Source organism: Centruroides vittatus, unplaced genomic scaffold (genome assembly GCF_030686945.1).
Source record: "Centruroides vittatus isolate TY-2023 unplaced genomic scaffold, ASM3068694v2 contig_17, whole genome shotgun sequence".
Taxonomy (NCBI): domain Eukaryota; kingdom Metazoa; phylum Arthropoda; class Arachnida; order Scorpiones; family Buthidae; genus Centruroides; species Centruroides vittatus.
In genome coordinates this window covers 652,277-678,810 of record NW_027121033.1, presented here as the reverse complement: position 1 = coordinate 678,810, position 26,534 = coordinate 652,277, and the positions used below count along the sequence as shown (strand labels likewise).

The 26,534-nt window shown below is 32.9% G+C and overlaps 1 long non-coding RNA gene across 2 annotated transcripts; it reads right to left on the bottom strand.

Moving 5' to 3' along the window:
• Positions 1-8,726: 8,726 nt before the first annotated feature.
• On the bottom strand, positions 8,727-25,550 carry LOC136969083 (uncharacterized). Of its 2 annotated transcripts, none has more exons than XR_010879756.1 (4): positions 25,423-25,550; positions 24,277-24,308; positions 21,550-21,585; positions 8,727-8,790 (listed from the first exon to the last, which is right to left on the bottom strand). It is a non-coding gene; the product is annotated as an uncharacterized lncRNA (long non-coding RNA). The 2 variants fall into 2 exon arrangements; XR_010879757.1 differs by lacking the exon at positions 25,423-25,550 and adding an exon at positions 24,559-24,626.
• Positions 25,551-26,534: the final 984 nt, after the last annotated feature.

Here is a 26,534-nt window from a genome sequence, read left to right as displayed (position 1 = left end):
CTACGCCCGAAAAATCCTAAAATATTAAGTGACTCATCGTCCCTATCGTAAAACGTTATGTAAGAGCTTACTAACTATACTCGTCGGGAGTTTCTAAAATTGATATTTTGTTTAGTATCGGAAGCGGGGAGGGGGGAAGAAGGGCCCTAAACATTACCAAAATTTCGCCCAAGGTTGATACGGGTCACGTGCCTCATTTATATGACGTCACTGTAAGCGATCTCGCTGAATCCTTGACACCAATTTTTACCTCATTTTTAACAAGAAATATTAGAAACAGTGATTGGAGAAGATGGTGAATTTATGGAAATCCAAAAGCCAAAACAAATATTATTTCTATCCAGTTAAAATAATAATACTATAAGGTTAAAAAAGACACAACAGAGTCATTGATCACTCCATCTTAAAAGTCCCCCCTCGTCCATTCAACAACTTAAATAGAATGCCCCCCTCGATATAAATAAACAGAGACAAATATATTAAAATTTTGGTTGTCGCGTGTGTGTAAACAATGGAAATTTTATATTTTCTATAAATAATTTATAGAGTTTTTTGGTTTAATTCCCCCATTCTCTGCACACAGGCTGAAAATTCGATTTTAAAGTAAACATTTCACGGTAAAGTTAGCCACGAAATTTCATTTTAATGTGGGTGCAGGGATTTTTTAAATTTAAATTATTCACGAGGAATTCATAAAGGAAGTGCCCATTTTAATTGCTTATTTATTGGGTTAATTAATTATAATGGATCAATAGGTTTCTGCAACAAACAAGAAGGTTAATTATTATTTTGTCAGGAGGTTAAAGAATATTCTTTTTTTTATAATTTTGCTTTCAAAAATTATCATTTAATTATCTCTGCCCCTTTCTTTTCCGCATCCACAACGGGGACGACCGGATGCTGAAGGGTGGGCCCAAGAAAAATTCCTAGGATGGTTCATCAGGATTCAATCCCGAGCCCCCCCTAGAGGGTAGGCCTTAATCGCCCCGGTCAAATTTAATAAGCTTGCCTTTGGTAGGTTAATTAATTAAGAAATTCTCAGTTAACTTACTTTCTATTGGACAATTCGAATGGAAGAATTTTGAATAAACCAATCAGAGATGAATATTCAAATTGAAAGATATGCCTACCAATAAGAGAATTTCATTCAATTCTAATATAATTCGAATGAAAGCCTTCAAATATGGAAATATTTCATTAGATTAAGATTAAATCAAAACTTTAGAACAAACAGGGACTCAATTCATGGATGTTAGTGTCGCGCATGTATTTGAGGGGAGACTCGAGATTGTACACCACTTTGAATCTTAATAACTCCCGTGTCTTTGGTCGAAAATTTCTGAAATTTTGCTGGTAGGTTTGTGTTTTGGAGAGGTTAATGCTACTGAAGTTTGGTGGTTAAAGGCCGATGGGGTGGGGAAATAGAGGAGGAGTTCATATGACGTGGGATCGGACTTAATGAAAATTTTTATATTTATTAGCACTTACATTTTTATAAAACTCCTCTCTACCCTCAAAATTGATCTTTTTGCCATTTTATAATATAAAAAAATCTTTAAAAATAAAATCTCGTAACAGATGGAGCCACGTGCAATTTTAACTTTTTTTTTTTGGTCGGGAAAGTAACGCAACTTGCTGAATTTTTTTTTTTTTTTTTTTTTTTTTTAATTACGAATTAATTTAGAACACGAGAATAACTTCGGATCACAGATCGTGTATGTAAGACCTTGATACCTAGCAAGCTAGCACTTATTAAAATACGATTCCCCCGACGATTAGAAGAAAATTTAATTATAAAAACAAAAACAAAGAAAGAAATTTCTCAAATATAATTTTTAATTAATTAATTAAGTTAATGAAGTCTCTGTACGACGAAAATGATAAAAGGAAATCATCTACTTGACCCTAATGAGCGTAATAAACGAAAATCACCCTTGGCGACAGCATTATGATACACTAATGATTTTAATTTTCATTTATTTTCTTTTCGCGCGGGGTGGACCAGAAGTCTGTTAACCCGCCGCAAAAACCGAGATGCCTCCGTTCGGATGCCTCACCGCCCACAGAAGAAATTGCCAAGTTGCTGGCGGTTAACCGACTTTTGGGCCACCCCGTATATGCGTGTAATTTATTTATTTTTTTCTCTCCAATTTTTTTTAGGCGAGGGAAAGTTAGTTATGCGCTTTTTCTACAGTAGAATGACTAGTTTAGATAAGAGGGGAGATAAAACTTAACTAATTATGCCGGCTTCCCTTGATGTCGTCTGTTAGATTTGGCCTATTATGAATCCGGAAAGATGTTCCCCCTTTTTTAAACTTTAAATAAGATTGATTTACATAGGTAATTACTTAGGTAGAGCGTTCACCCTACCAGGAAAATAAATAAGTGTGAATTCTACTTACATTCTACTGTATCTTGATAAGGGTGAAAAATTGATTACGAATCCGGTCTCGCATATAATTCCGATCTAAAGGAAATAGAAATAAATTGATATTAGGAAAAAAAATGGTAACGCGAGTAATCTGTGTAGAAGTTAAAAGAACACCCTCTAATTCGCGAACTGTTTTTGCAGTAATTTAGATTCTTTGCTTCGGTTAACCGAGTTTTGGGTCACGCTGCAATATTTAGAAAGTCAGTCAAGGAAACGTTCACATTGACTCGGAAGTGTTTTAATTGATAATTATATATTCAATAAACTTAAAATTGGTCAATAGTCGATCGGGAATTTAAGTTTTAACGGTTGTATGACGAAATTTAAATTTCCGCTCACCTATTGGTTATTTTAAAATGTATTTAAACTTTAATTGGTTGCACTGAAAAACGTCACGTTTCCTTTTAAATCGATAGATTTGGATTTACATCCTTCCGAGAAGTGAAAAAATAAAAATATTTTGATTAAAATTTATTAATAAATATTTATAATTTAAAATGTTCTATTAAAATTAGTAAAATATTGATTAAAATAGCAACACACACACACACACACACACACACTCATATGTATATGTATTATATATAAACCGTATATAATACAGTAGACCCCCTTATAACACGGGTTCATATAACACGAATTTGTATAACACGGCGAAAAAATTACGATTGTGTTCATGTAACACGTTAGAAGAGACTCTTATAACACAGTAAAACATCATCGCCGACTCGTGTTGCAACAGGATTGGTCGAATCTGCACCAATAGCGGACACTGCACAAACCGTTGAGTTTAAACGAGCAGCAGACCTACTACAAACCATTTATTATTTAACGGCCATAAAAATTGTATTTAAATTAATGATGTCTCTAAAGTTCAGCTAATTTTTCTCAGAAAAATAACTTATCAGGAAACATGCGCCCGCCGTTTGATGAGCCACTCTGTGACGAAAACAAGCTTAAGCAATGGCATCGTCGAATGGTGCACACTCGGTAAGTAATCCTACAATTTTTTGTTTATAGCATAGTTTATATGGATTATTCCCAAAAAATTATATGTGATTTGGAAATGTTGAGTCAAACTAGTCTAGAATCAATAATCAATTAATTTTATGGAAGTAAACCTTTCAAACAGCTGTAGCCCCTAAACTGCACACAGACCAGGCTGTGATTGGCTCATGTATTTAAGTGACTCGTACAACACGGATTCATATAACATGGAACGTACTACCGTGTTATAGGGGGTCTACAGTATATATTACAGTCAAACCTCTGAAAAACGGCCACTGACGGGAAGATAAAGCTGGCCGTTGTTGGGAGGTTATCTTGTACGCAATTCGAAAGGAAACGTTCCTGAATATTTTTTTCCGTCTTGGATAGGTTTTACTATATTACAGATTAATTAATATTACCTTACAGTTTTTAAAATGTAAGCTTACATATGAATGATATAATCTGTCTAAAGGCGTTACATATAATTAAACGAAATTAAAATATAATTTATTTTATATTTTATAGACTGATTATTATTATATCCGGGAGACCCCGATATAATAATAATCTGGCACCGGATAAAAAGGCCTCAAACTTAACTTTTATTCGAAAAATACACTTTAAAAAATACCGACTTGTATAAAGCGTCAGCAGGGCCGAGTGGATCGGGCCCCGGACATGAAGGGCCTCCAGAATTTCATTTCTCTTTTGATAAGTGTAGCAAAGTCTATTTTATTAATTTTATCCGTATTTTTTCTGGCTATTAGAAAAGAGGGGCCCCACGCTTATGACTGACCACATATAGCATAGTAATAATGTGCGTAGCACGATTATTACCCCTCATAGGTCCTGTGTATGTATATCACATATAACTCATAATTCTCTGCTTATTCTCTGAAATTTAGATGTATAACGTCTTAAGTACAGTACATACAATCAAAAAACCTCGATATAGCGCCACCCTTGTAGAGCGACGATCGATACTCGTGAACAAATCTTTCTCATAAAAAGAGTGAGATTCTTCGGTTTAGTGTCAAACATACAATTACTGCCAATTTCAAAAGCTTCATCTCTATATAGCGCCATCATTTGTTAATGGTGGCGCTATATAGAGGTTTGACTGTATTAGAAAATAACCTTACTAAATGCGTTCTTCGAAATCCCGTTGATTACTATAAATTTATTCGAATTTATATCAAGTTCTAAAACCGTTTCCTATTGGTTGAACGCGCAAGTTTCATCTGATTGGCCAGATTTAAAATTTGAAAAAACGTATAATTCGATTTGTTAATTGGTTCGAATTCTTCGAACGGCAATTTAAGCAACGTTAGGTCACGTTACGTCAGGCCAATCAGGAACGACGTTATTTGAGGCGTTACAACGTAGTCTTAAACCCAATTTCTTCAGGTTTTTAAGCAAAATCTATCCAAGAAAAAAAGGCCTTTTATCGTCTAAATTTAATTGTTACGTCATTACAGATTTTTTATTTCATTGGCTAATTTAAAAATTTATTGTTAAATTATTAAGTAAGGTTTGTTAATTATAATAAGCGGCAATGATATAATAAGTGTAACGCTAATAGGGATTCTCTCACAAGTTAATAATTTCCCTGAAGATTATTTTGCCAACACCTAATTTAGCCTCCATTAATAAATTAGATCAGTGGTTTTTCTCACTGACAGGAAGAAAGAAAGAGGATATTCCAGCATACAGCGTAACCTTAGGGCCTTCAGACGTCGACAGAGGGAGAGCCATTTAACCTTCTGAGGCCCCAACGTATTAAAAAAAAAACATGGTTGAAAATTGTAAAATTTCACGAAAATAAAGGGGTTCTTTTCCTTAATACGCACTGGAATTTCTAACGAGTGTTTTCGAGGGCCCTAAACGATAGCCTGGGCTGAGATGCTCTTTGGCAGACGAATAGAATAAACTGAAGGCTGGAATGCCTTACTCGGGAGACTTCTGAGAGAACTTTTCTTTTGAGCAGGGCATAAATTGAGCTGAGAAGACTTCTAAGAAGGCCCTAGTGAGAGATTTTGTAAAAGAATAGAAGAGAATTTGGCAGGGCATGAATCAAGGACTGGGCATAAGTTATATTGTCGAGAGAAGTCACTTGACAAGGCAATGAACGGTTAGATACTATGAAGGAAGAGAAGGAAGCCCGCTCTAAATCAGACCCCATGAAAGGCCCTGTGAGAAGCTTTTGTAAGCGTTCATTCCCTTGGAAAGTATCAAATACGAAATATTATCAAGATTTCAAACAGTTTTTACTTTCCCAATTGTTATATATATAACAGAGGGAAAGTATGGCGATCGGTCAAAAATGACCCCCTCCCATTTTTGGACAGGAGGGACTTGAAAGGTCAAGAAACGCAAAAAGTTGGGCGTATTACCTGTATATATGGATGTTTGTGTGTGGGGGGTACGATTTTGTCTACCTAACTTGAAGCTTTAACTCCTGTGCCTTTTGTCGAAAATTTCTGAAATTTTGCAGGGGAGTTATAAGGGGCATTGATGCTGTTAAATTTTGGCGGTTAAAGGATAGAAGGTCACGTGTCGTATCTTGTAGGGTCGGATTTAATAACGGTTTTACTCGTTATTAGCATTTATAATATTTTATAAAACCCTAAAAATGAAGTCTTTTGCCATTTTATAATAATAATACAAAAAGTTTTTAAAATAAAATCTCGCAACAGATGGCGCCATACAAAATTTTAATACTTGCCAGGAAAGTTACATAACTCGTTGCTGTATTTTTCTTTCCTTTTTTGCTGCAGGTTATAATGGAAAATTATAACCTTTAAAACTAGAAAAGTATCGAATATTCAAAAGTCAAAACCTGTCTTAGACGGGTTATATTCATAATACTGTATCAACGAGTGATCTCATTTACTTGTATTTTCTTGTAAGAGTTTTATTGTTTATGGTCAATTGACCGAGATAACGGGAACGTTTTTTTAGGAAAATTTGAACTAGAAGTTTCCTGTGTGTGACGTATAATTTGCGGTGTTAACAAATAACACTTTGCGTCATTGATGTTTCGTGTAACTGGTTATAGACTTGCAGGAAACTGGAATAACTCGACTTTCGTGCGCTTTTTTCTCATGTTTTTCCTAAGAAAATGTGTATTTATTTAATTTATCTCTTCAATAAAATCATTTACAGTGATACAACACAAAGACACAATAGCACCAAGTTAAAATTGTGTGTGGCGCCATCTGTTAGGAGAGTTTATCAAAAAATAACTTTTATATTATTAATTATTGTAAAAAGACAAAAAGCTTGATTTTGAGAGTAGATATGGGTTTTATAAAAACATTGTAGATGCTAGTAACAAATAGAATCTGCATCAAGTCCGACTCCCCTCGAGATACAACACGTGACCTTCTCCATCTTTAACCCACCAAAATTTAATAGCGCCGATATGCCTTATATACAAGTTACCATGCCAAATTTCGTTTCTTAATCTTTAACCCATCCTGAGATATTAAATAAAATAAACTCCAACACACACAGGAAATTCTCTCTCCCGTGTTTTTTGATGTTTTTTGGGTTCATGGGTCTCAAAACGTGGAATTTGTGAAAAACCCGGAGGGTCAAATATGACACAATTACAATACTTTCCTGTGTTGTATGCCTAACAGCGAGGAAAGTGAAATCAAAAAGTACATCTGGTTTTAGTGAGAACAAATTTAAATGCAAACCTCTTCCAGAACAGAATATTGGTAACATTTTCGGCCTTTATCATCAATCCAAGCAAGAAAATATGATTCTAAAGCCTTAAATTCCGTAATTTTAGAGCAATAGGAATAAGTCTCCATTAATAAACCTCATAATAAGTATGTAAAAATAACAAAGATAAATGATAATTTTGCTAGCAAGAATGTAAAGTTCTTTAATACGAAGAGGCTGTGTGTAATGTACATAACATAACACGAAGAGGGTGCTGGACATGAAGAGGATGGACACAACATGCATAACACAAAGAGAATGTAAAGCAATAAAGCTCTGGTATGTCTTTAAGATCAGTAAAAGCAGATAAATTTAACAAATGAGGTACTTCTGTAGTAAATGTGTGAAACCACGCAACTGCACAGAAATTTAACTACGATAAACAGAATGATAATTGCAAGTTATATCGTCAGATCGGTAATGTTCTATGGTTTGTTTAACTTCCGTTTAATAAAGCAAGTATTTCATGGGCAACAAGGCTCGCGTTATTAAACTGAAATGAGACCAAACGCAAGAAGTTGCTGCGTGTAACGAAAACTATAATCCATGGATAACAATCGCTTACCTGAAGAATCTCTACGTATAACGAGTGAATTTTAAAGTTAAACTCAGTGTAAAATTTCACTACTTCCCGGCACAGAAGGTCCATCGATCAAAAAAATGGGGGGTTCTGTTTGTATGGATGTGTGTGTGGGGGAGCGATTTTGTTCACCCATTTCGAAGCTTAATAAATCCCGTGTCTTTTGTCAAAAATTTCTGAAATTTTCCACGGAGGTTTGTTTATTAGGGGGATCGATGCCATTAAATTTTGATGGTTAAAGGTTAAAGGTCGAGGGGGTGGGGATATAAAGAGGGTCGTGTGTCACATCTCAAGTGGAGTCGGATTTAATGAATACTTTACTCGCTATTGGCATTTACAATATTTTTACATAAAACTCATAACAGATGGCGTCACATACAGTTTTAACTATTTTTACCTGAAAAGTCACGCAACTCGTTGCTGTTCTTTTCAAAGGAGTCTGTGGCAAAATCATAAGAAGCTCGTCAATCCGTAAGAAGTGCAAAAATGTACCTGAAAGATATGAAAAAAATTAAAGAACACGTAATTTAAATAATTTTTACTTTTATTTTTAATAGAATCCTGAAAATTAAAATAAAAATTATATAACTTTTTACATGTTTAAATAATTAGATCAAAATATATTTAATAGATTTTATTTTTTTTTTAAATTCAAATAATTGCATGTTAGAAAGGATAGAAAAATCATTGTGTGTTTAACTCTGCGCTCGACAGATGGCGTTAAATTAGATGGCTAAATTTAGCAGGAAAATTACTTAAATTACTGTTACTAATAATACAATTATTTACAGTTAAAGAAGGAAAAAAAACCGAGAATTGGAAGCTATCAAGTACGAATTAATAAAAGCGTCCAACTCCATTCTCCGGCACAGACCAGAATAAAATTATTTTAAAAAATACTTTAAAACGTTTAAAAGAAGTAAAATAAAACAGAAAAACTTCGCAATTAATTAAACAAATATTTAAATATTTTTAAAAACAAATAAATAAAAGAAACATACGTTTCTATATTATTTAAATATTATAACACCAACACTTGTAAAGATACTGTCTCCATCTGATGGTGAGAAAGTAAAAGAAATTTTAAATAAATATATTTTTAAATTCAATTTAATTATTATTATTTTTAATGTTTTAAATTTAAAAAAAAATACAATTAAAATTTAAAATTTTAGATAAATTTTCGTATTTATTTAACATTAGTTGAAGTTTCAGATTTAAAAAGCTTTATTATTATTATTTTTTAAATATAAAAGTACAGGTTGCTCCATCTGTTAACTAAAATAAGAAGTTTAATTTTTTTTTAAATTTTAATTCGCCTTAGACAGTTTTCGTCAGCCATATTTAAAAAAATTTCCTCCCTCACTTTTATACGACTTAGAAAGGTTTACGCCGATTTAATTTAATTTTTAAATGATTTTCTCCCGTTTTTGTCCACTTTAAACGGTGTTTTGCTTCCGTTTTAAAAGATTTATTCTAATTTTATATATGCCTTACGCAAGTGTTTTATCTTTTTCGTGTGCCTCGTATAAGTTTCCTTTTATGAATTTTTTCTTTATTTTCACACGCCTTATACAAGTTCTTTCGTAACTTTCTTACTTTCATACGCCTAACAAGTTCGTGATTTTCTCTTATTTTAGTACGCCTTATACAAGTTCATTCGTAATTTTCTCTTACTTTTGTACGTCTTGTACAAATTCCCTCTTGATTTTGTCTTATTTTCGTACTTATTATAGAAGTTAATTCTCGATTTTCTTTAACCTGTCTTAGTTTTCCCGTCTAAATTACTGTGTTTTTCCCCTACTTTTACCCTATTAAACCTGTTTGTTTCTGTTAATTACCTGTCCTTAAACACAATTTTATCTCATTTCCATCCTCATCAAACGAGTTCTTCTAAATTTATTCGTGTTGAAAGGGTTTTATTTCCTTTCTAAACAGGTTCCTTCGTTCCATACCGCTTCATTTTCGTCCATCATAAACAAGTCTTTTCGCATTTCTTTAACGTATTTTTTTTGTATTCGTTTTCCTTCCTGTGTATTCCTTAAAAGATTTTCTCTAATCTTTAACGTTCTTAAGAAAAACGAAAGTGAGACGTTTTACACAAGTTTTCTCTCGTAATTTATCTATCATACATCTTCTACAAGTTTCCTTTCATCTTTTATTTGCATCCTTCTCGAGAAGGATGAAGACGAAATCGCCAATTTTTCTTTTAATTCTTCCGTTTTAAACAAATTTTCTTTCATTCTACCTAAATCAAAGTCTGTAAAACCTGAATAAGGCGACCGACATTACAGAAAATTAATATATATTTTCGGATTTCTCCGGATTTAAGTAAGTTTCATTTTCCAATTTATCCAAATCGAAACGCTTTAAACTCGTCGAAGATGACAATTATTTGATAACCTGTAGAAGGCGAACAACGGCCAGAGGATTTAAATACGTCACATTTTAATAGTATTCAGGAAGGACTTTTAGATAAGATTTACGTGAAGTTTTCTTCCATTTTACCCAAACTGAAACATACTACATAGAGCACGTAAAATCAAGCTTAAATTGTTGAATGACAACCTGTATAAGGCGACTTTCGACGATAAGAAAAATTAAAACACACTCCATCACTTCTCGCTTTAAGCAAACTTTTCTCTTTTCATCCGAATCAAAACACTTTAAGCAATTATTTGATAACCTGCATAAGGCGGCCATAGGATTTGAATGTATCACATTTTCACAGCATTTAGGAAGGTCTTTCGTATAAGATTTATGGAAAATTTCGAAGCATACAACGCACGCAGAACCTGCATTTAAAAAATTGAGTGACAAGGCGATCGACGGTAAGTAAAATTAAAAATGCATTCCCATTTTATCCGAACCGAAACGCTTTAAAATCGTCCAGCTGGCTTTTAAACAATAATCCGACAACCTGTATAAGGCGGCCAGCGGCCGGGGGATTTAAATATATAGCATTTTCATAGCATTCGTGAAAGATTTATGGCGATTCGTTCTCGTTAGCTCGCGACTTTCTCTCGTGTTCGGTAATTATTGGGTCATGGTTACAGTATGTGCATCTGCACACCTGTTGTTCGTTATAACGATTTAGTGCGGGAAAAATTAAAACTGCCTTGACCTACATTAAAGCGAAGCGCCGTAGAGAGGTTTCCCTCTGCTTTTAATTAAAGCACTGCCGACTAAAACGGGGCGAAACCATCACCCGAACGTGTGGGAGAACGAGAAGAGGGAGGGAGAAAAAACCCGGGAAAAGTTCCCGAATCTCTTCAACCTTCGCAAGACGGAACTTGCGCACGGAAGCCAGTCTGCACGAGCGAAAAAAAAAAACCCGAAGAAATTAATAATAATAATAATAATCTGTTTAGCTTATTTGTTTACGTCCGCGTACTGGTTGTCATGCAGAAATTATTGAAAGGAACGGACAGACAACGGGAGAGATTTATGCATTTTTTTTTTCTCTCTCGAGTTTAAAGAACGTGTTTATATCCTAAACGTAATTGTTGCAGTATTGTTACTGCCGTATTTTAATTTTAAATGAGGTCACAATAGCTTAGAACGTAGCGGAAAAGGACGTTTTAAACAGGTTAGAATTCTTACCTTCTTAAGAATGGATAGATTCTAATTAGAATTTCGTCTTTAAATATCACGTTGAAAGGTCGAAGGTTAAGCGTCTCAACCTACAATTTATAATAGTTTCGATATTGAAATTACTCTACGGGGTGGCGCGCAAAAGTCCGTTAACCGCGTTTTGTTTGCGCCGTCCGGCCACACCTGCTAACGTAAAGCGACGTGCAAGCCGACATTAAATGCTTAATATAATAGTTTTAAATGGAACTTTGACACTCAATCCTTCTGTTAAGAGGAATAATTTAACAATTAAAACGACTTTAAATATGATTAGCGTAGTTTATTTTAAGGATTTTAATGAGATTTATCACCCAAGTTGTGTTTTCTAAGGATTTTAATTGCAATTTGTGTTATAATTTTTGATTAGGGCCTATATTTAAATAAAATAGAAGTAGGACTTACAAAAATGGCTTTTTGCCTTTACTCTTCTGTTGATATGTACAGTACAGTACTATACGCTATATTTTTTTAAATACAGTCAAACTTGTTTTTATGCGGGGGATAGGGACCGCATAAAAGAAAATGCATAAAAAAATCGCGCGAAACTTCACGAGTGGCTATAAAAAATAGTTTTCGCAACACAATTAAAAAAATATTTTTTTATGCGGTGAATAGGGACCGCATTAAAAAAGTCTCACGTAGAAAATAACTCGAAACCGTACGAAATAACTAGGAATTGCTTTTTTAACTCCTCGGGCCTTTTTCTGCAACACCTAATGGGGAAAAAATCCTCTAAGAATTTTAATTTTTATATTAATTAATTATTTCCACTTAAATACGAATCTAACATTAAAAAGTTAAAAATAATCGTTAAATAATGATTTTATTTGATAAATATAGCTGCAGAAAGTGTTATTTCATTTAACAAGGCGTGAAATTTCACACCTGCAGTCTAAAGCTGGAGGGGAGCTAACTTACCGCATCTGTTCAAATATAACATAATATTTATGGTTTTTATGCTATTAAAATAAGAGGGAGACCGAAATAAACGTATGAGAAAAAAATTTTTCTGAATAAAAAATGAAAAAACCTGCTGATGTCATAGAAAACAACCAATAGAGTTTTTAAAAATTTTACAGGAGTCAACTATGTTCCAACTTGATTGAAATTTTCATATACCGCACAAAAAAATCGCACAAAACAAATCGCACAAATAAAAATCGCACAGAAAAAGACCGCACAAAAACAGGTTTGACTGTATAATTTTACTGTGAACGGTGTAGTGGCGTATACAGAGATGTTCGAGCGTTTACTGTCCGCAATGAACTTCTATCTTTATACAGTAAAAGTTCACCATAAAAAGACAATAAACCCGTGTATAGCCTTGTATAAAATATTGAGATGTACAATACTGTACTCTGTATCTTTACTATAGAAGACAGTAAAATTTCGATATCACTCAGTATCGATAAAAAGATCATTGTACTTTGTATCCGTATAAAGATCTTTGTATCAAATTATACGAGTACAAAGTTATACAAAAGTTTACTCTAGATGCCCTGATAAGTGTTCTATATGCCCTTGTAAGTGCTCCATATGCCCTGATACGTGCTCTAGATGCCCCGATAAATGTTATAGATGCCCTGATAGGTGTTCTAAATGTCCTAAAGTGTTCTAAATGCTTGTTAACTCTCGAAATTTTACGTCAGAATAGCGTAAATAATTGTTAAATAAAGTAATGGGAGGTCGGAACGTGCAATCTACAACAAAAGATATACAAAAGTTTACTCTTGTATATCTTTTGCACGAGTTTATAGTCTTTACAGTAAACTCATACAAGTATCAGGCAAAAGTTTAATGTGGTTGCATGTTATTGAATATATCTCAATACGTCTTTTGTACGTCTCAATACTGAGATATACAAAATGTTACGATGTCTTTCCACAGTATTGAATACATCTTTCAGGTATTGACGCATGCTAAATACCGAGTTATACAACACAAATTACCTTTTTCTTTAGTAAAGGTTTTTGTAAATCCGTCTGTGTATCTTAATACTTTGTTTAATTTGATGTATTAAAGATATTAGTATTAAGAATTCGAATGGTGTTTAAAGATTAACATAAATATAACCTATTGGTGAGCCTTTATATATGGGATTATAGCAGTGGTCCCCAACCCTATGCCCGCGGGCACCATGATAAAAATAAAAATATTTCGGTTTTCAATAAAATGCTATGTAAAAGTTTTTTCACTTTGAATGATTAACCATTCAAAAGTAGAAATGGCGTCCAACACAGATGAAAGCACAAAGCGAAATGCGACCGATCTCTTTTTCCCCTCCGCCAAATCTGCACCAATTCAATTTCCCATACCTGAAATGAAGTAAAACGGTCCGTTCTGAATACCGTAAAATCAAAGTAGGGAAACGTGTACGGCCCGTAACTTGGAGTGACCTAGAAATTTCAGCAGTCGTTAACTAAAAAAAAAAAAGGCCAACAGCCATCCGTGTGTCAGAAGTAATCTCCGCCACGATATCTCTTGCACCATCTAGAAATATTCCTGGGTGACACCACGATATCCGCACCGGGTGTCACCCATGCTAATGTCACATTATATAAGATTTGTTTAGAAGCAACTTATTTAAATGGGGCCCCAATTTAAATTTTGTCTAGGGCCCGCTAGAGGCTTAATCCGGCGCTGTTAACTATGTCCAAATATAAATTCACCTTGAAAAAATAAATGGTGCCCGTCGTCCAGCCGGTATTTTGGAATGTGCTCTTAGGTACAAAAAGGTTGGGGACCCCTGGATTATAGTATAGATATTAGGATTTTTTAATGTCTTTACTTAATTTTAATTAAGTTACATATAGTAGGAATTCAATTATATATATTTACTAATCTTAAACAGTATTAAAAAACTTAATTTTTAATTAAGATAGGAATTTTAAATTTTAACGCCATTTTAAGTGTTGTAAGATGTCCTGAAAAGTGCTTTAGAAGCCCTGATAAGTGCTCTATATGTTCCGATAAGTGCTTTTGATTCCCTGATAAGTGCTCTAGATGTCCCGATAAGTGCTTTAGAAGCCCTGATAAGTGCTCTAGATGTCCTGTGAAGTGTTTTAGATGCCCTTATAAGTGTTCCAAATGTCCTAAAGTGTTCTACATGCTTGTTAACGATCGAATTTTAAGATTTAACGTCAGAGTAGAGTAAATAATTGTCAAGTAAAGTAATGGTTGGTTGAAACGTGCAATCTACAACAAAAATTTTTACACTTTACCGATGATTTTCATTAAAAAGCTATTTAAATAAATCTCTGGCAGGCTGATTTATTTTTTAAAAAACTACAGAAAGTGAGTAAACGGAGCAAAGAAAGAGGAAAAAAAAACGACTATTCACGCGTACTTCGAACGCATTAAAAAAACAACAACATTAAGCCCAAGTTAAGAATCTTTTACACATTCTCAGACACGGAACAGAACATTAAGCAAGGAGCAGTTATAAAAGATGCAATTTAACTCTAGCTTATAGGCATTATAGATATTCGAACTTGGTTTTAAGTAGCAGTAAGCTTAAGTTAAGCCTCCTCTCCCAGGCATTGCGACGTGGAAGCCATTTACAAATCCACTTAAACACTCAAATTAACATAAAACCGAAGAGAAAATTCAACGGCTAAATAAATCCATAATAAACTTTAAAGTTTGGCAAGGGGGAAAGGAGGAGGAGGAGGAGGAGGAAGAGGGAAAACACGAGAAAAAAGACGTCACAATTCCAATAATTTACGGCATCATCATTTAAAGACAGAGCAGAATCATTATCGTTAAATCATTAAAATTTCTGCAATATAAAATTGAATCTGGACGCGAAAGAATAGAAATTTTTGCACGATAGAATCAACCAATCAAAAACGTTCTCTTAGTGCTTCTCTTTCGACTTATCTAAATCGTTGTTGGAGGAGGAAACAAAAAAAACGGAGGGGGGAGGAATAGTGTCGATGACTAGGTGGAATGATTTCATTATACAAATGTTAATTCTCTACAATTAATTTTAATCTTACAATATTATCTTGTTCCGAACCATTACAAAATGTACTAGCTGGAAATTCGCTCCCCCGTATTTTTTTATTTTATTGTTTTCTTCTTTTGAAAACGAATGAATCGATTTTTCACAACTGCTTCTGACGACAGATAATACCATTGATTGTCGATAGCGCGGTAACTAACTGTATAACTGTTAAAAACACTTAGCATGACGTCCATTGAAGATAAGATAGTTTAATTGAAGGGGTAGGCGAGGCTTTCCCCCTATTTACGAGCCTATATACGTTAGAGGCATTACCCCCCTTTTTCTTGGCTGTAGTGTCATTGATGAAATGTCATTAATGTTCGGCAACGTGATGACAATTTCCGACCATCTATTTACCAGATTTCGATAATTGAGCGAATTGAATTCGGATAAAAAGAAGCGGGTATATGGATGAAACAATTTGTTATGGCTGATAATATCCGACACTTTTCGAGTCCCCCCACACGTTTTCCCCTCTCGCGCGCGGTCATGTGTCGTACGTAACGGCAATTAACTGACGTGGCCGAGGGCTTAACGCAGATTGCTGCTGAGGTAGGGCGGTAGCCAAGTGTGTGCCCTTTCTAGGTGTTCTGATAGACTTTCTAAGTGTAGTAGATAGGTGTTGTAGGTACCTGGTATTCTAGATGCCCCGATAAGTATTATAAGGTTCTCTGATAAGTGTTCTGTACGTCCTGATAAGGTTCTAGATACCTTGAAAAGTGTTCTACATGACCTGATAGGTGTTATATATACACTTATAAGAGTTCTGAATACCTTGATAAAGTTCTGGGTGTCCTGATAAGACCTCTAGATGCCCTGATAAGCGTTCTACTGTATATACACTGATAAGAAGTCTAGATACCATAAGTGTTCTAGATGCCATGATCGAAATGCCCTTATAAGTGTTCTAGACGCCCTGAAGTGTTCTAAGGTGCCTCTAGATGCCCTGTTAAGTGTTATACATGTTTTAGGTGCCCTAATAAGACCTTATATGTTTCAGGTGCTCTGATGTGTGTTCAATGTGCTTAACAGAACAGTAAAAACGTTCTTATAACAGCATTTGACAAGGGATTGTTATCTATTAGCTTATGTAATTGTTTCTGATGTCGAAAGAAGGGAATTAAATTACCAATCGAGCAGTTTTGTCTCTCTCTCTAATTGTGTCACGTAGGGATGACGTTCGTGTATGAATAAATAATTAAGGATAATAATAGTTAAATACATTTTCTCAGAAGTGTAAATTGCCTTTAATAATCTTTTATAAGCGCTTCAATTAAACGATAATTTCATTTTGTCTTTTAAGTTACGTTTAACAAGATAAAGCGACTTATGACACTTTCTTCTCCCTCTTGTTTTTATGTTTTCTGAAATTATTCTGTGACTAAACGTAGCGATAAGTGTCTCATCTAATTGAGAACGCGTGTTTAATCTTTAATGCCTTAAAAGGAATTAATTTTAAAGGAAAATAAGTTAAATTTTGATTTAAAAAAAAGGACAGGCGACAACATGGAAGCGTGTTGGATCTGGAGTTATTGATTTACAAGATGTATACAACACCGAATATCTTAGGATACTTTAAAGAAGTTTGTAAAAGGGGTGGTTTTTTAAAATGTATCAGCGAGTAAAAAAAAATAAATTAAAGCACTCCCATTCAATTATATAAACATTAAAGTTACTTTTATTTCACTCGAATTTGAATTTTTAAGTGAATTTTATCTGTTAGATTGGATAGAGTGCTATCTTTTTCTTGATTTATTCCTTGCGATGATTACATAATCTTTAAATTTCACACCGAGTCGACAACACGCACACTAACCTACATTGTGTGTTCATACGAGAATTTCCCTCTTCTCCGGCGTAGAACAGAAAGAACAATATCGCATTTGTAGGCGAATATAAGTAGATGTGATTATATTCATGAAATAAAACGAAACTACTTCTGTAAAGGATTCTCACCTGTAAAATTTCCTGATTTTTCCCACTTCTGAAGATTATAATCAGAGTTTTCCCTCTCTAAAGACTCTACTACTGTTTTTCCCTCTCTAAAGACTCTGCTATTGTTTTTTCTCTCCAAAGATTCTCACTTCTAAAGATTTCGAAACATTTTTCCAATTCTCTAAACATCCCACCACAATATTTCCAAAAGATTCTTCATACTGACTCCTTTTCTACATATAAGGTATATAAACCTAATTTCTTAATATTGCTTAAGGTGTTGTTAATATATTCTTCGCTCGAAAATAAGCCATAAAACGGGGTAATAAAAAGAGAAACAAAACAAGAAAAACAAAAAGAACTATTTTTAGTCACGGAGAGCGGATCCCCTCCCGCAATTTTTCTCTTCTCTGCAAAGAAAATCTTCGACAACGAGAAAAGGAAAAATCCCGGAAAATCCTATTTTTTAAAACCCAAGTATCCATTTTATCTCCAATTTCTGACGTTTGCAACGATTAATCACGCACAAACCCAGTACAATACTTAAAAATGCAAACTTTTGATAAATTTAACTTAGAGAATTCTTTAACATTTTTCAAAGGGGGAGAAGGAAGGGAGGGAGGGAGGTAGGAAGGGGGAAAACCTTTCCTTACAAGGGAAAATCGATGAACGATTACCTTTTAAAAGGAAACAAGACAATTTTCGAACTTTCCCGGCAACTTTTACACACCCCCGAAAACTTTTATAGTACCACCCTCTTTCTTCCCATTTCTTTTTCGCCTGGCGAGTCGATTCCTATCTACCAAACTACACGTTGAAAGAGAGAGTGACGATTTTGTCCACGTGCCAATTTGGTGGCTTGGGCGATTTTCCGTCGACCCCACGAGAGCACGTGACGTATCGAACCGTAATTTGTTTTGGTAAATAACAATCCTTTTATTCATAAACCTTGCAAACTCGAATCGATACAATGGTGGCGAGTAGAGTTGATATAATCGATTTTGGATGGTTTATAATTAAGCTCTTTTTCAGCGCCCTTTAAGGGTTTTAGCATCATTAAGTTTCACTCGATGATGGTTTCCAAACATGGAGATAATAAAGTAATTGTCTTTTGCTTTTAGACTTGGTGATAAACATTAAAACTTTCGACCCGAAAATGATAAGTATCTTCGAACAATAAGTGCGTTTTGAAGAAAAAGAAAATTTTGTCCCGCACGCACTGTCCTTGTGTTTGGCATTGTTAGAAACTGCACTAACACACCAGACAAAGATGTGTGTCTCCTGGGTTATGTTTATCCCACACGTGCGACTCGTCTTTGTGGCTTTTAGACCCCACCAATGATTAAATTTACAGGCCCTATTTTGCTGCTAATTTGGTAACGAACTCCAGCTAATGCTCCTGCCGCAAATTTAATACAACTGGTGTGCGGTTTAATTATTCTATACGCTATTATAAATAGGTTTTTCTTAGTAACACTAGGATCAAATTCGTAAAAATAGCAGCTCGACTCGGCTATTTTATACTGTTTTTTTTTCCTTCCTTCTTTCTTTTTTTCCACGAAAAAAAAACAGGTTCAACAGCTGAGTCGAGTGTGAGCTTCGATGCCGAGGGCCATACTATCTAAATGAAAAGTAATTTAACTGTATTTTTGAATGCAACAAATTAGTCAGACGTAGTGTAAATTTACAAACTGTAAATTTAGAAATGTAATATTATAATAATCATTGCGTAATGAGGTCAACATCGTTTATAACTTCGTAACGTTTGTTACGGGATTCTACACTTCTACTTTCACGTAACAGAGGGGAAGTATAGCCATCGGTCAATGAAATGACCCCCAATTTTTACAATAAAACTGTAAAAATTGGGGGTTTCTCTCTATATACTGATGTTAGTGTATATTTGTGGGGATTACGGTTTCTTTCATCCAATTTAAAGCTTAGTAACTCCCACGCCTTTCGTCGAAAATTTTTGAAAGTCTGCAGGGAAGTTTGTGTGTTAGGGGGAAATGTTTCTGGAAATTTTCAGGAAAATCGGACCGTTGATTCGGGAGATATGGCCCACCCCCTTAATATCTTCCGAACAAATCTGAAGACTTAAAAATAATGGTAACGAAAACAGACGTTGCCAGCTTTTAATCCACAACAATTCCCTTCTCTACGGTGATAAAGAGTAGGCCTATCGAAGCAGTGAATTTCGCAAGCGAAGATGTTGAAACTGCATTAATTTGAACATAAAACGAGTCGGAAAATTCGTACAGAAAGACCATAAATAATTTAAGAATAAATCGTTATATAAATAATTTAAAGAGGGGAAACAAACCCGATAGGTTTTTATTAAGTATTTTCTTAAGTTTATCTTATTTTATATTGATTTTATGTAACACAAAACAACATTAATATTTATTAAAACACAGTTCTATAGATTCTTGAGGGTTTAGCGCTGATAAAACGTAAATTTCGTCAAGAATTTAGCCATTTTTAAACATATTTTGAGTAGAAATGCGTTTTTAGATGCCGACAGAAAAGAAAAAAATGTTTTTTTTTTAATGTCACAGATTTTTTTCTGCTTGACCTACAGAGGAGACAAAGAACAAATGACGTCAGCTGTGTTTATAAACATATTACGAAAGAAATATACGTACAGAATAGAAATGTATCCCCCACAAACGTGGAATTTAGAGAAAAACCTCGAACCTGCGTACGACGGAAGAATGAAATAGCAACAGAAAGCAATGTGTTTAATGAATTTACGGCGTGAAAACAATAAAGATGCGTGTGAATTTCATTAAACAATACAGGCGTATATTGACCTCAGGTGTGAAATTAGTTACTAGGGCGGGTTGAGGTAAATTTGAGTTACACCTTGGGCTTGAAAGAAGTGAATAACGAGATTTATAGAGGGAAGGTGTTAAGGCGGTGTTTTAAAGCCAAACAACAACATTTCTATCAACTCGAATACGCTTTTAAAAACTCTAATAAAGCTTTCGCAATGAAGAAGTAACGCAATTCGAATCAAAATATTGACGTAATGCTGCCATCTTGCGGGAATTTTTTTCTCTCATTTCGACACTCCAAAGCTTAAGCGACGAATTAAAATCCCCAAAATATATAAACTTGATTAACACGAGTTATATTCTGAGCTTTATGAAGTTAAAATATGTGTTCTTTTTTTATTACAATTTTCAATAAAATAATTGTAATTTATCTTTATGTCTTACTAAACAAGGCTCCGGAACGATGATAAACAGTTAATTCGCGCTTGTAAAGTGGAATATTTGCATTTAAAAACGTCGTAGAAGCAAGAAAATAAGCTTTAACAAAAAGAGAATACTCCCCCTCTTAAAAGCTAACAGCGCATCCTGACATTCTAAAAGATTAAATTTATGAAAACAATGTCCACTCTTACTTATAAAATTAAAAGAGATACTTTCTATGGCATTAAATTTTACACTTTCCTTTTGATGTTTTAAATATTATTTTAAAATATTTTACGACTTTTTCCCTAAGATTATTATTATTATTATTATTTTTTTGTCTTGTTTTCCGTCTTTTTGTTGACATAATAATAACAATTTTTATCTCCCGGTGCTTCGAATCTTTTGGTAAAAGATAGAAGAATTGCCAACGTAGTGTTTAAAGGCGTAGGAAGAAAACGGTCATAAATTTATTTTCAACTAAAGTACAAAAATTGGATTTTCACTGTGATCAATACACTAGGGACGAAGGATGTTTTTAGTGTCTCTTAATGCATTCGATGATTTCAAAGTAGGACACCAATATAGAAATCAAGTTCCACGCTTTCTTTATCGCAATTTCGAGTTAAAATTTTTCAAAAAACCACCAAAAAAAAAAAAATCGTAAAAATTAAATAAAACATCCCCCTTTCTCCTTCCAGCACCGTTCCAAATGCTAAACCCCGCATAAAACTGTTATGGGGGAAGTTAAGCGCGTGCCAATTAATTCATTCTTCCCCCCTCTAGAAACCGCAATTCTTAGGAAACTATTAATAACCCAATAGAGAATTAATTAGGGAATGAAACTACAGTAAAACGGCTTTTTTTAAAATTTTACAGTTGTGTTAAAAAGCGTAGAATTGTTATTGATTGAATATGGAGCCAGACGGCTTTTGGTGCAGCGAAGAAGAAGAAGAGGAAGAAAAAGAAGAAGAAAAAGTGTATTTGTCCCTTATTAAAATTTAAAAAATAAAAATATAAAAATTGAATTAAAAATAAAACTCACCGTTTCGTTATCTTCACAGCTTTATTGATACATAAACTGGAAGCAGAGAAAAATAAATGTGAGTTCTCTGTCATTAAGAACGAACTTTGATATCGTCGTTTAGAATTTTAACATTAAAATATGCATCTAAATGTAGGGGGGAGGACCAGAAACTAATTTTATTCGTCTTATTTTTAGTTTTGTGTCATTTGGATTATCGTAAGGTCAATAAAAATAACATTTTTGTAATCGTTAGTAATCAAATTAAAGGTTATCCAACATAAGAATGCAGCGTTATTTTCTACAGTGGACCCTATACGTGGAGGTTTTATCTATTAGTTATGAGGCCCTAGACGTAATTTTTTTATAGGCCCCTGATGTAAAAGTGTTTTTTTAAATATATAATTTAGGAGTTATGTCACTGTTCTTTCCGGGGCGTTATACTTTTTAAACGTTCGCTTACTTTTTGGGGCCTCTCTAGACGACGAGGCCCTAGTGCGCCTATTGGGAAATCCGCCACTGAATATTATTTATGTTAACATGGTAGAAATCGTAGACTTTCCAGCATATTTTTATGCAAATATATATCAATAAACATCTGGCCATTTCGTAGAAGAATACCCTGACATTTTACTATCTTCAATTTATTGAAGGGAGGTTTTTATATATATAAATTCTGTTAAACCAATAATATTTCCTATCAAATGAGAGCAAACTTGACTTTATACGACAAAACAGAATAATCAGTTTTATCTACATTGATTTTCAATTTATTATTGATAAACCACTTCTTCCCTCTCAATAAATCCTTAGGAAATATATCTGTATATATATAGTTTTTTCCTTTTTACTGTAGTTATTGCACTTAGATTCAGCAGTATAATGCGCCTTGTACCATCTGCTACTTTGATTCTCGAGATAAAAAAGGGAGGAAGGAAGAAAGAAAGTATGAGTTAGAACTCGAAACAACCTTTTTAAAATCGCTTCTTGCAAAAGAATATTGTTTCTTGGATTCAGATCCCACCCGGAGTGGATCCAAATTTATATTTTAAATTTATTATTTTTATCTAAGAGAGTAGAAGAAAAAAGCAACCTATACATTTTTCTCCCTACCTTCTGTCGAGTAGTGACAGAAAACAATTTTTAGGTCCAGTTATGAGAAGCACAGTTGCGACTGATGATAGTCCTATGCTTTTTATTATTTTTTTTTTCTTTCCGCTTCCTTCTCGGTATTTCCGAAGTTTTGAAGGGAAAAAATTATATCTATATAAAGATTAAACTGGATAAATTTATTTATAGATACAGTGAAACCTGTATAAGGCGAAAACATCATCCGCACATAAAGAAATTCCCGTTACTGAGGAGATTTATTATTTTAATTTACTCTGGATGGCGATACTCCTTTCCGCGTAAGAAAGGTTTTTGTGTAATCACATCTTAAGTAAACTATCTGAATCACCTGTCTATTGCGTCGTGTACCCGTTTAAAGTGAATTTTCGCTAAATTTATCTACTTTATTAGACAGCAAAGCAATTTATTATGAAAACTTCATCGAAAATAAATCAACATTATACTGTAGAGCTTACGTTATTTTCGGGATTCTCGAGTAATGGAGCCACATTAAATTATTATTATTATTATTTTCAAACAAAACTGTAGTTTAATTTTAATGCCACTCCCAAACTTTAGAGTTAGTAAGTAAGTAGTTAATTTATATAAGATTTCTTGAAATGTTTAACATAATTCGAACGAAATTTTTCAAAATTGTTAAAAAAAAATTTACTTCTAAACGGATATAAATGTTCGTTCTACACAGATTTCACTTATTCATTGTAGTCAATCCACATTATTCGGCTGTCAAAGTAATTACACAAAAATATAAGCAAAATAATGTATAAAGTTATGATCAAAATAAGCATATCTAAAGGTTGAAGTCAATTCTATTAATTTAAAAATTATGAATATTACTAACAAATTCTGTAAGGATAGAAGCATAACAAAGAAACCTTACTCGTATATCACTTGAATGAACAGCTTTCATGTGCTTATAATTAATGATTTGTTTAGCTATGTAAAGCACAAAGGCTACAAAGGCTACACTTCACCAAGTCAAAAGGTAGAAGAAACAAGAAACGCCGTGTATATAACGATTAAATGTAAAATAATAGCTAAATATACAGAACAACTTTCCTGAACTGTAAATCTTGAAACTCAACTAGACAAACTAATATTCATATAATAATTGTTAAGTAATGTAAATTTATAGGTAAAAACTGAGTTGTATCTACTTATACTTGGCAGATTTCCCCTCTCCTATCAGCAGTTTGATAAGAGATATCAATTGATATTTGATGAAATTCCAAGCGTATTTTAGTTATTATGAAATAAATTTAAAACATAAATAACATTCTAGTCTTTTTTCAAACATTATATAAGATATTACAACAAAAATCAAAGCTTATATTTGCACTTTCTAAGACAGAACATAGTCCTGTATACAGTGAAGTAGCTGTGTAGGGGCAGATATCTTCTTATATTTTACTAATACAAATGATTTTAGAGCATAGAAATACTTTAAAAATCTGTATGTAAATTGAATTTTTATTTTCTGGGGGTGTTATACCCCCTTACTCATGCCAGTGAATGTATATAAAGGCAGTATCACGAAAATATTTCAATATATTACTACATTTTATATTGATAATATCATGTGGATGATATACATTATAAATAAAACAAAATATTTACCTTATGAAATCTTCATTGTTCTATTGAAATAACTAAAAAAAAGTTTAAAAAAGTAAACGAGAATTAAAATTTTCATTCATTCTAATGCATTTTTTGCAAATAAATTGTTTGAAAATTTAATTTATAGTATCTAAAAACAAGTTATTTCCTATTATATTCATACACTAAAACATTTAACAAGTCATGATCTAAGATTTAGATTTTTCTAAATCTAATCATAAAATGTCAGCTTATTAAGCGAAATTTAAAAGAAAGTTTAGTAATTAAATGCTTATAAGTTACCTTAGAAAGCTCAATTTTCAAAGACATAAAATGAAATTCAATTGGATCAAAAAGGATTTATAATTACTGTAGTAGATTTTAACTACTGTACATTAAAATGTGTAAAATAATTCTAAGAGTCCAAATTGCAAGTTGGATGAGTTGCATTTATTGCATTGTATAAAATTACATACGTATGCATATTAAAATTTTAGTTTGATAGAGTTACATATATCAGTGTCAAGATGATATAAAATATTGAAATAAATACTTTTTTAATTAATGCAATTTGTGTGATCATTTATTAAATTATCATTAAAAAATGATCTTTAAGATAAGATGGTATTTTAATTCATTTTTTTAAGGTGAATTAATATACCAAGCAAGATCATATACTTTTGAACACTCGTTCTATGTTCAGGCAAGGTCATGAGCGATTCTGGGCCCGCCTGTATACAGGTGGACCTCACAACGAGGGGGCCCCACGTACAGCCCTTTTTCTTATTAAAGATTGGTTTGGGCCCTAAGCAATTTCCCTTTTTGCCCATAAGATAACGCACCACTGCACGTGTCAGAGGCTCGTGCCTCTGACACGTCTTCCTGCTCCCTGTGGGTTCAAGGATCTAAGATTAACGAGTTCAAAAGTCGTTTTGGGTCCATGATATAAAGCCTATACTAACCCAAAGCTTTAGGCAAATGGCTTGTTAGACAAGAATTTCGAGTCATACCTGAATAGAACGAAATTCGTGTCTACTGAGCCATTTTAAAGCTAATAAAACTCATTATTTACGAGATAAATATAAATAATTCGCATCCATAATTAATTAAATAAGTTATAAATATGAAAGAGTCCTGACACTACTTAAGCCTAGCTTTATAACATACCAATGGCGCAATTCCTTTAATATTTACTTAAAATATCTGTATAATATATCTTGTATACTTAATAGCTTTAAGAATAATTTATATTTCGTGTAATTCTCGAATATTAAATGGCTAAAAACGCTACAAATACTCTTTCAAAGTAGTTGAAAAAAGTATGAAAAAAATCAAAATGGCGGCTAGCACGTGATCGAACTAGCCAATGATAAATGAGAATTTTACGTTGAAAGATTAACGTTGATTGGTCGAACTAATTCACGTGACTTTAAACTAAATATTTTATTACATAAAAGTTCGTTTTATGTTGTAAAATTATAATAGAAATATTAGCTTAAGCCATTTAAGCTGAAATTTTTACTGAAGCGACCCATTTGCATTGCCAGTACAATTATTTAAAATTAGGTTTTAAATTTTCGGTAAACAATCCTTCTCCTTCGAATATTAATATTAATGCCGCTAATAGGTTTAGCACTTTTAAAAAATTGTAAGATCGTTAAACATCGTTAATACAAAATTTAAATTTTAAATAACGGTAGCTATCATTCACGTGACACTTATTAATTTAACCACGTGACTCGAACATAATTGGTTAAAAGTACAGAAGATCTTTTTTTTGTTTATTTTATTTAATTTAAAACTAAAACAAATTAAAAATTACTAAAAAGTTTAATTATATAAACCAATTTTAAAAAATACATTAAAAGTACAATTTAAATAAAAGTAAAGAAATCGATGCACTTATTATCAATTCTCGAGCATTATTGATAAAAATTATAACCAGAAATTAATGAAATAATTAAAAAAAATTAATTAACTTTTCAAAAACTAATTAATCACGTGATAAAAATAACAAATAAACGTACAGCACATTTATATATACGTATTTTAATTAAGCGCGTGCTCGAATTACGTCACAGAGACGATTTCTAAAACATCGACATTTTTATAATAATAATTATTATTTTTTATAACGTTTTAAACAGGAGAGATAACATATTATTACTTTTCATAAAAGGAATAATGATAAAATTTTATTAAATACTTCACTTATCATCGATTAGAAAGAAAACTTTTTAAAACTCATTTCTCGCATATTTTTTTTATTTTTTATTTTT